Source organism: Molossus molossus, unplaced genomic scaffold (genome assembly GCF_014108415.1).
Source record: "Molossus molossus isolate mMolMol1 unplaced genomic scaffold, mMolMol1.p scaffold_m16_p_6, whole genome shotgun sequence".
NCBI lineage: Eukaryota > Metazoa > Chordata > Mammalia > Chiroptera > Molossidae > Molossus > Molossus molossus.
The window spans coordinates 4,305,190-4,320,134 of NW_023425399.1; the positions used below are offsets into that span (position 1 = coordinate 4,305,190).

The following is a 14,945-nucleotide window of genomic DNA, read 5'->3' on the forward strand; positions in this document are numbered from 1 at the left end:
GTCTCTGCAGGGGCGCCCACCACAAATCCTTGGCAGTAACAAAGGGAAGAAAACCACCAAACACCGTGGAATACATTATGATTCCAACACGCAAGATTTTAAAAGAATGACCTAAAACTAGCTGTTCCCAGTTGGGCCATCTGAACGACATGCCATGGACCCCTGGGCCACGCGGGTCAGAACCGCAGGCCCACTCGCGCGCTGGGCCCTTTGTGTCCTCCTGTTCAGCACCCACAGATCCAGGCGACCCAGGAGGGTCAAACAGTATTTGCACACTCCCAACTGTGAATTCACAACGGAAAAACGCTGTTTTCTTCTACTGGTAGTTGCTCTAGTCCACATATTGGAGGGTAATTGTAAAGGCAAAGTTATATGTGCATTTTTTTTAATCCTCACCTGAGGATATGTTTGTTGATTTTAGAGAGAGAAGAAGAAAGAGAGAGAGAGAGAGAAAACTGATGAGAGAGAAACATCAATCTTCTGCCTTTTCATATGCACCCCAACCATGGACCAACCCACGACCTAGGCATGTGCCCTGACTGGAAATTGAACCCGCAACCTTTTGGTGTACCTGACAATGCTCCAACCGACTGAGCTACACGGGCCAGGGCTACGAGCGGATGTCTGACTATGCAGCCATCTGCACCCCTATAAGCAGAGGGAGCCTGCCCGGGGGAGGCCTGAGGTCCAGAAGCGCAGAACAGCATAGTCTAGGATTGACGGTGTGACCTTGGCAACCAGAAGGCCTGAGTTTGACTTCCAGCTTGGCTGCTTTCTGTGTGACCCTGGGCAAGATCCTTAACCTCTCTGCGCCTCAATGTCCTTGTCGGTACAATGTCATGAGGATTACATGAATCATGCGCAAAGCGCTTCGAGGGTCTGAGTGAGGCGCGTTGTGAGGGCCAGAGAGGTGTCGGTGGTATCACTCGAAAGCGAGAGTTCTCCGTGCCTGTCCACGTGACCACCCCGTGAACTGCCCCCCGTTTTCTTTAGGAACTCAGCAACGGCTTCGATGGAAACTAGCGTACACTGTGCCGATGCCCCGCACACAGGCGGCGGGATGGGTGTGCGAGGCGAGGCCCTGCAGCGCAGTGTGGGTCTGATCTGGTCCCCACACCTCCTGGCTGTGTCCCTGTGCAAGTCCATCTCCTCCGGCAGCTGCGGCTTCCTCGTTTGTAAAATGCTGACAGTCACGGTGCCAGGCACGCCGCAGCCACACCAGCCTCTGGCGGCACAGCCCTGGTGCACTGATGGTCCAGAGAGGTGACATGGCATCGCTGCGCCTCACACCCTCCGAAACGTGGCCCCTCAGTTATCTCTCTAACGGCTTTTCCTCATCTTAGAGTCACTTCCTTGAGCTCTCTGGAACCCTGGCTCTCCCCTTAGGAGCTGTGTGACCTGTGCTGTACTAAAAGCGGAACGACACCGCGAGGATTAGCGTGGCCCCTGAGCAAGGATGACGCGCAAATTCGTGAAACGTTCCATATTAAAGAGAAAAAAAAGCTGTGTGACCCTTGGAACGGTTACTAAACTCCCTGAGCCTCAGCGTCCCTGTCTGTGAAATGGGGCAGGGTGGTCACCTGCCCGACAGGGTTGAGCGGGTCGGCGGCGTTGAACACACGCGTGTCCGACAAACGGAGAGCACTGCTACTAGTCTAGTCTCCGCGGACCCTGCCGCGGACCCACTGCAACGGGAGAGCCGAGGTCAGAGGTTGGACGCGTGCCTGCCAGCACACAGGGAACAAGCAGCGGGTGTCTTGTTATCTCTCCTTGTTTCCTGCGTGCTTGTCCTGTCTCCCCATCTGCTGTGTGCTTGCAAGGCTCGTGTGGACTCCGGGGCGGTTCCTGTGGGTATGAGTCAGCTCCGTGCATCAGAGCTCAGGAAGGACGCAGGCCTTTTAAGCCTGCCAAGCCCGAGTTCGAATCCTGGCTGTGCCAAGCTGGAAACTCCCACTGGAATGCAAGTTCCATTCCGGCCTGGACCTTGTCTGTCTCTTCCTGGTTCTCGCCCCAGGAATCAGCTGGTCTCCCAGGAAGCACCGTGTCTGCATTCTAAGTCAGCACCCATACAAAGAATGGGGGCGGCTCCCAGGCTCCGGCCGTGCTCCCACCAGTGCATGCCCGGGCCCATCGCGGCCCCGTCCGTCTTCGGGCCCCAGTCCAGGTTCTCGGTGGTGCACAAGCCAAGACGTTGAGGCGCAGCGTAGTGCATGAGGCAAGAAGTTGAGGTGCAGCTTGGAACACCCGGACGTTCAAACAGACAGTTGCAAAATGCTGTCACAAGCGTGGAGGAGCACTCTGGAGAGCCGTGCCAGGTACTCGCCACCCACGTGCGGAGGCTGCCAGGGCGAGACGAAGCGGACCCGGTGGATGAGACGACGTGCGTGCCCGCAGAGACCCAGACTCAAAGCAGGGGCCAAAAGACGTGGCGGAGGAGTTTGCCGAACTTCAGGGTTATCGACAAGCAGAGGTTGAAAGACTTGAAGCCAAAGTAGTTGAACCAGTGAAAGCTATGGCCTGGCCCGGTAGGTCAGTTGTTGGAGAGTCACCCCGATACCCCAAGGTTTCAGGTCCCATGCCCAGTCAGAGCACGTACAAGAATCCACCACCGAGTGCAGAAGTAAGTGGGACAACAAATTGATCTCTCTCTTCCCCTTCCTCGCCCTGCCTCCCTCCCTTCCTCTCTAAAATCAGTACATTTAAAAAATAATAAAAAGAAAACTTATGAAACCATCTTGGAAATGAAATGAGATGACCTCAAAACCACATTAACAGCAGTTAACTCAGAAAGAACACGGCAGCGAAACCCATCTGACCCCCAAGCTACTTCACAGGCAGAAACCGGATTTCAGAGAGCTACCGCGGACGCGCCCCGAACCGCTTGCCATCCGGAGGACACCGGCAGTTCCGAAGAGCAGCAGATGAAGGGTACCGACTCTGTTTCCAGAATGCATCACCACTGAAGTGCTATTTCACGGCCAAGCTTGAGAGACCTACACTGCCGCTCGCCGAAGTATACAGCAGATCGATGAAGATTTTGAGGTTTGCCGGAATTCTCTGTGCCCGCCAGCTTAGCCATCTCGGTCAGACCCTGTAGGAGCAAATTCAAAGCGGTGTCTTCCGAGATCGCTGTCAGCTAAGCCTGTGCCTGGAACGCGACAGGGCTACCTGTCGACTGAGAAAGCATCCACGCGCAGAGGCAGGTGATGGAGAGGATGAGGACTTAGATGTAAGACAAGAAGAAACTGATTTATGAGGACTTGTGTGTAATGAGAAGGTAACGAATTTTCTTAAGTGAACTTTACGTCTCCATTGTTACCTGAAATGACTCGGGATCCAGAATGACTGCGTCGTGGAACTCCACACTGGCCTGATACAGTAAACCTCGCAATGAAATCCCACTGGGACTGGAAAATAGTTGAGGAAAACTCACGCTGACAAAAATGAAGGGTTTAAAAACACTACACACCTGTCATTTCAACATCCTGTCCAGCAATATGTGATCTTTTTGTAGTTTCTGTTGTGTGTGTTTTTTTTAAAGGAGTATATATTTAAAAAGTACTCATGTTGTCTGGACAGTGTGGCGCAGTGGTTGAGCATCGGCCCATGCATGAAGAGGTCTCCGGTTCGATTCCCGGTCAGGGCACATGCCCAGGTTGTGGGCCCGGTCCCCAGTGGGGGGCCTGCAGGAGGGGGCCAGTTAATGTTCTCTCTCATCCATGTTTCTCTCTCTCTCTCTCCCTCTCCCTTCCTCTCTCTCCAAAACCAATTTTTTAAAAAGTACTTCATGTTAATGTACTATATATACCTAGCCAAGGCTGCAATAGTAAATGGATGACAAAAAAGAGAATTTGAACAATTCCACTTGCTTCCTTTGGGTTAAGACACCACGCTCTCATCACGAGAAAAGAGTCTTGCGTCGTTCTGATTAAATACAAATTCTATTCCGTAAAGCCTTAATCAAAAAGACTTGTTTCCTTTTGCACTCTTACTACCACCTGAAGTTTCATCATTCACGACATAAACTGACATTTCACCCCGAGTACAATCACTCTCGTTGAAGAGTAATGGGGCCTGGCTGTTCGTGTTTTACAGCTACGCACAAAGCATATGCTTGAACTTGAAACAGAAAGCCACAGTCCGCCAACTGCGCTTGAAACGAAGCTCCAGTCCCCCTGGCATTGTCTCTATATCGCAGCGTCCGGAGAGCTGTCGTTTGGTGAAAGGCTGCCCAAGAAAACAGCACGGAAAACCACAGCCCACGAAAAGTTCTGCGGAAATGTCACCAATCGCGGTCTCGTTCAACGCAGCAGCAGTCACGTGTGCTCTGGAGGGGCAGAGCGGTGCCGCCGGAGCTTCCGGGGCGTCTGCTGCTGCTTTTCTCGGGGGGGAAACTGGACACTGTTATTTCATGGGTCCCAGAGAGGCATGTTAAAGTGATGAAATTTATAACATCCTTTGGGAAGACTACAAAAAGTAGTTATTCATAACAGAAAATAAAGACCTTCCAGAATGTTAAATAAATAATAATAGTGAAATAGAAAGAGCTGGGTGTGGTCGGCCTTGCTCTTGGAACTCCTCAGTCGGGCCCAGAGGACGGTAAATGGGCTGTGTCCAGAGCCTACGGGACAAGGACGGCAGGGCGGGACTGGACGGCAGGGCGGGACTGGACGGCAGGACAAGGATGGCAGGGAGGGACTGGGCGGCAGGGCGGGACTGGACGGCAGGAAAAGGGATGGCAGGGCAGGACTAAGTGGGACTGGACGGCAGGACAAGGACGGCAGGGAGGGACTGGACGGCTGGGTGGGACTGGACGGCTGGGAGGGACTGGACGGCAGGACAAGGATGGCAGGGAGGGACTGGACAGCAGGGAGGGACTAGACGGCAGGACAAGGATGGCAGGGAGGGACTGGACAGCAGGGAGGGACTGGACGGCAGGACAAGGACGGCAGGGCGGGACTGGACGGCAGGGAGGGACTGGACGGCAGGACAAGGACGGCAGGGAGGGACTGGACGGCAGGACAAGGATGGCAGGGAGGGACTGGACAGCAGGGAGGGACTGGACGGCAGGACAAGGACGGCAGGGAGGGACTGGACAGCAGGGCGGGACTGGACGGCAGGGCGGGACTGGACAGCAGGACAAGGACGGCAGGGCGGGACTGGACGGCAGGGAGGGACTGGACGGCAGGACAAGGACGGCAGGGAGGGACTGGACGGCAGGACAAGGATGGCAGGGAGGGACTGGACAGCAGGGAGGGACTGGACGGCAGGACAAGGATGGCAGGGAGGGACTGGACAGCAGGGCGGGACTGGACGGCAGGGCGGGACTGGACAGCAGGACAAGGACGGCAGGGCGGGACTGGACGGCAGGGAGGGACTGGACGGCAGGACAAGGACGGCAGGGAGGGACTGGACGGCAGGACAAGGATGGCAGGGAGGGACTGGACAGCAGGGAGGGACTGGACGGCAGGACAAGGATGGCAGGGAGGGACTGGACAGCAGGGCGGGACTGGACGGCAGGGCGGGACTGGACAGCAGGACAAGGACGGCAGGGCGGGACTGGACGGCAGGGAGGGACTGGACGGCAGGACAAGGACGGCAGGGAGGGACTGGACGGCAGGACAAGGATGGCAGGGAGGGACTGGACAGCAGGGAGGGACTGGACGGCAGGACAAGGATGGCAGGGAGGGACTGGACAGCAGGGCGGGACTGGACGGCAGGGCGGGACTGGACAGCAGGACAAGGACGGCAGGGCGGGACTGGACGGCAGGGAGGGACTGGACGGCAGGACAAGGACGGCAGGGAGGGACTGGACGGCAGGACAAGGATTGCAGGGCGGGACTGGACGGCAGGGCAGGACTGGACGGCTGGGTGGGACTGGACGGCAGGACAAGGACGGCAGGGAGGGACTGGACAGCAGGGAGGGACTGGACGGCAGGACAAGGACGGCAGGGAGGGACTGGACGGCAGGACAAGGATTGCAGGGCGGGACTGGACGGCAGGGCAGGACTGGACGGCTGGGTGGGACTGGACGGCAGGACAAGGACGGCAGGGAGGGACTGGACGGCTGGGTGGGACTGGACGGCTGGGTGGGACTGGACGGCAGGACAAGGACGGCAGGGAGGGACTGGACGGCAGGGCGGGACTGGACGGCAGGACAAGGACGGCAGGGAGGGACTGGACGGCAGGGTGGGACTGGACGGCAGGACAAGGACGGCAGGGAGGGACTGGACGGCAGGGCGGGAAGGCGGGACTGGACGGCAGGGAGGGAAGGCGGGACTGGACGGTGCACACACACGCAAATCTGTGGAGGAAGCCTGTCCTCTCAGGTGAACCCCCAGCACAGCACCCCTGGGGGACCCTCCCACAGCTGAAAGCCTGCTGCCAATGCGACGGTGAGGCGCAGAGGCGGCCCCAGGACAGACACCGCTTCACAGGAGCCTGCCTGAGCCCCACGACACCCGCACCCCGTGCTCGCCTCTTGAGAAGCTCCCCTTTTCCCAGCCATCAGGTGCCACGAGAGTCTGGGCTGGGGCTCGGCATGGGCCGGAAAGCCTGCGGCCCTTCCCTGACGGAGCAGAGTGGTCTGAGCGGAGCAGCCTGAGGGCAGATGCGAGGGGCAGATGCGAGGGGCAGATGCGAGGGGCAGAGGGGGGCCAGGCGGGCCTACGTGACTCGGTGGAGGCGGTGGAGGGCCGTGGGGGCTGGGGGCTGGGTGACAAGCGGCCCACCGTCCACAGACTCTAGCCGTGTGCCACGCAGGGAGCTGGCCGGGCAAGGTCCACCCTGCTCGAGTTGTTGCCCATTCCTCCCGCCTCGAGAAAGCGCTGCCGTCCCTGGACACGGACTGCTCAGGAGCCGGCAGGGCAGCTCTCGGCCGCTGTCCTGCCTTGGACTGGGGCAGCCAGGGAGCGAGTATTTCGCCCAAGTCGTCTTGAGCTTGGCTGCGGCCACTCGCCACGGCTGTCTTTCACCAGATGGGCGCTGCCGTGTAGACAGCGTGTGGAACGCTGCCGTGTAGACAGCGTGTGGAACGCTGCCGTGTAGACAGCGTGTGGAACGCTGCCGTGTAAAGCTGTGAGGGGCACACGTGCGTGCATCCCGTCCACGCCAGTCCGCAGGGCCTGCTAAGCCACCCAGGAGCTTCCTCGGCCCCCAGAGCAGCAAAGCAGGCCCCACGTCCCACCAGCGACCCCACCGTCCAGGCTGACCCAGCCCCAGCAGTGCGTGTTCTCTCACACACGGCAAAGCAGGGTCGGGCTCCCTCCTCCACTCGCCTCCTCCTGGTACCTCACTGCCTTTTTTTTCCCTAATTTTTTTTCTTTACTGATTTTAGAGAGAGGAAGGGAGAGGGAGAGACAGAAACATCATGAGAGAGAACATCGATGGGCCGCCTCCTGCACGCTCCCCACTGGGGATCGGGCCCACAGCCTGGGCACGTGCCCTGACCGGGAATCGAACCGGCGACCTCTTGGTGCAGGGTCGCTCAGCCACGGAGCCACACGGCCGGGCTGGAGTGCCTGTCTCAGGTAAGCCATATTTGGCAGCTTTCACAAAGAGAAGAAAAAAGGTTGGCTGCCATAGTGAATAAAACGTAAATTTTTTATTTCTCCAAAATTTTGAAAAATGGCCAGGTTGTTAGGGGCACAGAGGTGGGACGTGAGGGAATTTGTTCGTCTAAAATGAAATTTTCACGTACACTGTCGGGGGCTTCAAGCCCGTTTCCTTAGGCAATAACTTATTTCTAAAGCATGCACTGAGTCCCCAGGAAGCTCGGCGTCCCCCGTCATCGGAATCACTCGTTTCCCCCGTACATTCACGACGCTTGGGAAACGGGAAATTTAGAGAAATCGCCTCCTTTGGGTAAGTCGCTCAAACATGGATGGTATCCCCACGGAAAAGAAACCAGCCTCGTTCCGGAGCTCACGTTGGAGGGCAAGCGTGCTTGGGGCAGACGCTCCCTTCCCTCGAGGAAGCCACGTATTTCGAAGAGGTTTTTAAGAAGCGACAAAGAAACCCTGCTCCGGTCCCTGGGATAGATGCAGGACGGCAGGACAAGGTGGCAGGGTGGGACGTGTATCTCCCTGTGGCGGCGAGGCAGCACCTGGAGCAGGACCGCGGTCGGCGAGCAAGGTCCACGTGACTGTGGTACGTCACGCTGATCGCATGTACCCTGGGCCTGATGGGGTGAGGAGGCATGTCACCTCAGGGTCTCCCAGACCCATGCCCCCGGGCTACTGGGGAGAATAACATCAGCTGAGTCCCAAGTGAGGGATATTCTACAAAACACATGCTCCATCCTCCCCCAAACGGTCAAGGTCATCGAAACCAAAGGAAGTCTGAGATACTCTGAGCCTAAAGGAACCCAGGGAGACGCGGCGTTTCGGCGTGATGGGGTGACTTGGGTGGGATCCAGACCAGAAAAGGGGCATTCGCGGGACACTGAGCACATCTACATAAAGCGTGGACGTCGGTAAAAAGTAATGAGTCGGCAGCAGCTCAGTAGCGTCTGACATCAGTACACGGGCAGGAGAAACCGGGTGTGCAGTGGAGGCACCCCCAGCCCGGTATCTGCCATTTTCCTGGAAATCTGAAACTACTCTAGAATTGAAAGTTGGACTGAGGGTGAACCCAATGGGACTCTCTCCTTGGAAGGAGGGGAGCACAGTGACCCTTAGAGGCTGTGGGAGGGGCCCGCAGTGCCTGTGTCCTGCAGCGAGCAGAGAGCAGGGAAACGGACGTCCGACATAGAGAGGGAGACCGAAGGCGACCCCAGACCGCTGGAGATCACGGAGAGAGGGGCTTCCATGCCGACTCGTGGTGCAGTCCTGGGGTCCTCATCACCCCGTCACGAGGCCAAGGCCCACTGCCTGCCCTTCATTCATCCCCTTCCCACCTCACCTCGCCGTGACCCTCAATTCTTTACAAAGATGCTGTCTGTGCTTCAGCTAGTCTGAGAGGGTGTCTGTCGTTTGCAGCCAAAGTATCCCTGACCGAGCCCGTGTTCACTGCGTCGCGCTTGAGAAGGCCTGGACAGCATAAGGTCCTTTTCTGTGAGGACAGCCCTGGTCACTGTGTGACCAGCCGGCACTGTCACTTCTGCCTGGGCAATGTCCATTTTGCCTGGAGTTTCTACAGTGAGAGAAAGTGAGCTTGCAGCCGGTGGGAGGCACTGCACCCTCTGACGGGACAATCCACCGCAGAGTGAAGTCCAGAGGGGAAAGCAAGATGGAGAACTAGAGAAAGATTGTGGACGGCACCTCTGAGCTCCTGGATCCAGCTGTGCCTGAAGCCACCAGCCTTTTCAACAATATGAGCCAATAAATTCCCTCTTTTATCTGTGGCGGTGTGAATGGGGTTTCTGTTCACCTGTAATTAAATAACTTCGGGAAGCTTCTTGGGCCAGGAACTGGGCTCAACGACCGTAAAACAGTGTTCCTTTTCAACCCCGAGCCAGGGAGGAATAAGCCCCAGAGCTGGCTGGAAGTCTCGGGCACCTACCTCCCTTCTTCAATATACCTGAGGGAAAATCGCTCAGCTTGCGCTGCTGGCACTCAGAGGACAGAGGGGGGAGACAGAAGCTTCTCTCTGAGTAAGAACAGGGACACTGCTGGCACCCGAAAGGCTGGGCCAAAAAGGAGGACCACGTTGACAGAGGCTGACTCACCCTCAGGTGTCAAGAGCTGGCGAGAAGGCTGGGTGGGTGGACCTGCAGCCACAGGTGGGCACGGGTGGGCCTGGGGCTGAAGCAGCCAGCGTGGAACTCACTTGCTGTGGGGCCCTGACTTCCTGCTTTCCAAGGCCGGGAGGCGGTGCTGAAGGCGGCCTCCCCTGCTCACTGGACAGCCACCGGCTCTCACCAAGCACCAAGTGCATGGCGTTCGGTGCAGATGAATCAGGCGCCCACGATCCCATTCATTTCATAGAAAACAGTTCTGTGCTGACGGGAAGGTCCTCGGGAGGCCGGTGGGTTATACTGAGGGCAGAGGAATGAGCGACTCATGCCAAGATGTTAGAACCCAGCACACCCAGCCTCCCCACGGAGACGGCGGTGCCTCAGCCCCGGGAGGGCAGCGGGCTGGCGCGGGCCCACCCCTCACCGGGGACGGCTCCCTGCAACAAGGCCTCCGCAGCACCTCATCGCTCCATCCTCCAGGCCGTCTCTGTGCCGGGACTGCCGCCCCACCAGGAGCTGGGCCCCCCTCTCCCCACTGCTCTCCGCTCCGAGCCCTGGCGCACGTGCAAGGAGACACTCGTGGGTCCAAAGCTCCCCGCTTGCCTCCGTGGCCGATGTTGGGGCAGGTCGTGGGTGTAACCCAGCCTTCCAGCTGTGGCCCCATTTCAGCCTCGCTGGACGAGGGGAGGCATTCACCTGACTGCTCACAGCCCAGCCCGCTCCGAGGGGCATCCGGCCACCTGCTGGCCGTCTGCAGAGGTCCTCCCCTCGCAGGAGAGCCCTTGCGAGTGCACTCTGCCGTGGACGAGAGTTCAGGTCCGACGACCTGGACATGGGAGCAGAAACAGCGGAGTACGGAAGGTGGGGGGCTCGGCCCTTGGCAGGTGGCATCAGGTCTGTGCGAGCCGATGCCGATGCCGATGCCGCTGCCACAGTGGTCAACAGGCGTGCTTCTCCCCCAGGGACAACTTACACGTGTCGCAGCTTGGGGTGGGGTGCTCCTGCCATCGAGGGGGTGGAGGGCAGCGACGCTGCGGAACATCTACGGTGCTCAGGGCGGTCCCCAGCGAGGAAGTGTTCGCCCAAAATAATAGTGCCGCGATCGATGGAGACGCCCCGCTCAGGCCGCATGCAGGGATCTCGGAGAGAAGGGGGCTCTGGAGTTAAGACCCAGGCTTATTCTCTCGACCCCGCAGGATAACGAGAGCCCAGCAGCACTGGTTCAAGAATAGCAGCAGGAATGGGCTCTCCCTCGCGGGCTGGTGGCCCTGCACACTCAAAGGCCTGGCAAGGACGTCAGGACACACGAGTGTTCTTCAGGAGTGCTCCGGGTGCCCGGGGGACCTGGAGGATCAGGGCCATTCTCCCCTAAGGAACCTCAGAGGTGGCAGGCTCCCCCGTGCTTCTGGCTCCCCGCCCTGAGCACAAAATGGCTGCCTGGCCCGAGGTTCTCAGCAACCTCCCAGCTGGAAGGAAGGGCCAGGAGGACGGCCGCGCCCGCTGGAGCGAGGCTGGTTCCCGGGAGGCTGGGTGACTGCGTGCGGGCAAGCCCAGGCTGGCCGGCGGGAGGAGGGGAGCCCAGGAGGAACAGAGCAGGAGCTCCCCGCCCACAGCACTCAGCCCTCGCCTGCCCACACCGACTGCAGGTGGCCCTGCCCTCCGTCCGAAGGAATGCTGGCCTGGGGTCTGTGTGGTTCCGTGAGCTCCTCACGAGCCCGCAGCATGGACCCGCAGCCGGGCTTCGGGCAGACGGTGCCCACAGGACGTCTGGGTGGGGGAGGGTGCCTCCCTCAGTTCGGAACCATCCAAATGGCACAACAAGCAAAGGCCTTACAGCCTCCAAGTCACATCATCAAACACGAAGGACAGCTTATTGTCCCCAAAGCTCTCGAAGGACAGCTTATTGTCCCCAAAGCTCTCAACAAAAGCATCCGCCAGTCTTCCTTCCCACCCACCCCTGGAGCCCCACCCACCACCGAAGGAGGCGCCACGGGGAGGAGGGCAGTGGTCCGGCAGCTGGGACCCTGCCTGCAGCCTGGTGCCGGCGGGCTGGTGGCAGCTGCAAGGCTGTGCTCCCGCTGCCGCCTGGCCCCCACACTGCCTCTGTGTGTCCGCGGGGTCCCCTCCCGCCCCCGCAGGTGGCTGGCTGCTCCGACTGTTCCCTCGCGGGCCCTCCGAGCCGCAGAGCTTGGCACCGCCTTCAGACTCCCGTTTGCCAGCGTCTGTTTCTCAGGGCCAAGGCGTGCTCGGGCTGCGGGGCTCACAGGAGCCCTGTTCCCCAGCCGCGAGGGACGTCCAGCTGTTACATAAGCCCCGCCGGGCCCAGAGCCCATTCACTCCTCCCGCCGTCAAGTGCTTTTGGAGACGGCAAGGTGACTGGCAGGATGGCTGGTGCAAGTGGAATGCCGGTCACTTCTGTCTCCAGTCCCAGGGTCCCAGTGGGCGGAGGGGGAGGGCAGGGGGATCTTTAGATGAACTCTGACTGGATCGCACACAGGTGGGCTGGGTGAGCTCAGAGGAGAAATCTGATCATGGAGCAGAGCTCGCGGAAGCCCGTCACTAGGCTCAGAGCTCAGGACAAAACGCAGCATGGCCACGAGCAGCGTTTCCCAGCCTGGTCCCCGGCCCTCGCGGCCTGCATCTCCCCTCCTGCACCCCTCACTGCACAGTGGCCTTGTGGGGCTCCTCCAGTACACACCCCTCCCCCGTGCTCGAGCCCACGCTGGGCCCTCTGCCTGGACACTGCTCCCTCCCTGTGCTCGAGCCCCACTCAGTGAAGCCGTCCGGCCCCGTGACTAAGGGGCCACCTCTGGCCACTGCACCTGCAGAGCTGTTTCTCAGGTCACCTGATCGATGCCTGTCATCTGTCTCCCAGTTAGACCGCGACCTGCATGTGAGACCGAGCCTTTCTGGCCTTGGTGTTGCATCTCAGCTCCTGGTCTAGAGGCAGCACTTGAAAAAGATTTCTGAGCCCCTCCAACAGTGCCCTGCATGGCAGAACCGTCCCCTGCCGGCAAACGGTCCCAGAAGGAGTCTGCTCTGCCTCGGCCCGGCCTGCAGTCCACACAGCTCCCGGCCCCCCGCAAAGCTCTCTGGTCTGTCCCCCTTGCCCACGTGCCTTGCGGGCAGACAGGGTGAGCTTCCAGAAGCCCTGGAGGCACGGATCTGAGGCAGGGCACCCAGCTGGGAGGTGGGCCCATGGGTCACCTGGTGGGGACGGGAAGTGAGAGAGGCCGGCACAGGGTGCGTTGTACCAGCTACCAAACGTAATGCTGCGGGGGACGCTGGGAGTCACCCCACCAGCAGGGACTCACAGGTCACTCTTGCCTGGCAAGGGCTGAGGACTGCTCCCGGGGTGTTAATTCCCAATGCTTCAGCCTCCTTGCCCCAAGAATGCGAAATCTGACACGTGAAACCCACAAAAGCCCCTGGCAGGTGGGCATCGGTCAGCTCGACAGGGCAGAGGAGGGGATGCTCTGAGGGCCTCTCCCAGCAGACCTTCACCTCCCTTCACCCCCAAGGAAGGCACCAAGGGTCAGTGTCCCCCAGTCACTGCGGATGGGGACTTCCTCACCTGACTGTTCCTGCGGATACCTTTGGTCCCGGTGCACACCTGCCACCCGCACACCACCTCCCGTCTTGGAGCAGTGGGATGGGCCACGCCAGGCCTCTGGCCGGCCAGGAGGTGAAGGCTTAGGTACCAGCGGCCCCATCCAACACCCCCGGTGATATGGGGCTTCTGCTGTTGGAGATCTCGCTGACCTGCGCCATGCTGGGGAACGTAAACAGATTCCGCTGATTTAAGCCCCGAGGGTTCCCTTTGTTCGCTGGCACCGCGTGAGCCTCCCACTCACTCCACAGCAGGCCCCAGGAACGAACGGGGCCAGGGAGTGAGGCCGTCTTCAGCCTCCAGACTCCAGGCCCCGCGGTGTTGGCGGTGTTCGCAGAAACAGCAGGTGGCGAGGGCTCTGGGGGAGGGGGTGCTAACTCCAGGCCCAGCCCCTTCGGGGCACTCAGCCACACCCAAAAGAACGCAAAAATCCTCTTCCTTGTGGGAAAGGACCAGAAGCCACCCTGAGCCCATCCTAGAACAGTCTGTGCACTTACCGGACCTTCTCATCACAGGTGCAGACATGATGCTGGGTCCTTCCAAAGGCAGAACGGCTCTCTCCCAGTAGCCCCCCAGCTTTGGCTACTGCTGCTCTGGCTGGAGAAGTTGTGCAGGAAAGAACCCTAAGTGAAAGACAAGTCCCCAGAATTAACACCACGTCACCTCATCCTTAGCACATTTCTGTAGAAATGAAACCACACACAAAGATAAAGGTGGAAACCTTCCCTTTCTCTTCGTCACGCGTCTCCTAGAGACACCGGTGTCCTCGTCTGTATGAAAACTGACGCCCAGACACGCAGACACCTACGGACACCCGTGTCTCCCCACTTGCAGGCAGGGACCCTGCAGGCCTCGCCCGTGTGGAGCTTCGTTGTCTCAGCTCGTTCGACCCAAAACCACCGTGCAGAAAGGGACGGTTGTGACCTGTGTTTTACAACGAGGACACTGCGCTCACTGCACTTTGGCACAAACTTGCCCCAGGTGTTGGGAGGGCCCAAAGCCAAAGCTCTCAGAGCCAGTATCCTGGCCAAAGGCAGCGGAGACAGGACGCAGGGACACACACTGCCCCTGCGCAGTGCCCCCGGCACAGGTGCTGAGAAGACACAGAGCCAACAGGGGCCTCGGTGGGTGCCCAGCGTCCACCACGTCCCACCAATCGGGCCTCAAGTCCAGGACTTCACGGCTGCTGCTCCTTCTGGAGCTGCTGGGGTGTCGGAGGGCCTCGGGCTCAGTCCCTCTCTCCCTTCGTGCCTCTTGGCCCCAGGCTCTTCCTCAGCCCTTCTTCGCGCATTCACTCACTCAGCAGACATCTTCTGAGCTAACTTCCATGTGCCAAGAGCTAAGCAGCTGCCAAACAGGAATTAAAACAGAAACAGCCCAGGCAGCCCAGTCACAGCTCCCAGAAGCAGGCACCATCCATCCCAGTAAAAGGGACTCCGTGCACACACTCACTCACTCACTCATCCGTTCCCCACCCAGGTGCTCCGAGCCAGATGGTGGAAGCCATGCCGAGCACGGAGGCATGCCAGGTCCCTGCCCTCACCTCACCAGAGGAGCACAGAGGTCAAGGTAGGACCTGGAGCCCATGTTCACATTCTGCCACCTGATGGAATCGCACCCCAGGAGCAAGAGGGGGCTCAGCCTGGGCCCAAAAACAGT

At 59.5% G+C, this 14,945-nt stretch overlaps 1 non-coding gene and 1 pseudogene across 1 annotated transcript; both read left to right on the forward strand.

Moving 5' to 3' along the window:
* Positions 1-1,387: 1,387 nt before the first annotated feature.
* LOC118619427 lies at positions 1,388-1,491 on the forward strand. Its single transcript, XR_004957205.1, has one exon. It is a non-coding gene; the product is annotated as a U6 spliceosomal RNA (small nuclear RNA).
* A 719-nt stretch (positions 1,492-2,210) lies between these two features.
* On the forward strand, positions 2,211-3,256 carry LOC118618420 (annotated as a pseudogene).
* Positions 3,257-14,945: the final 11,689 nt, after the last annotated feature.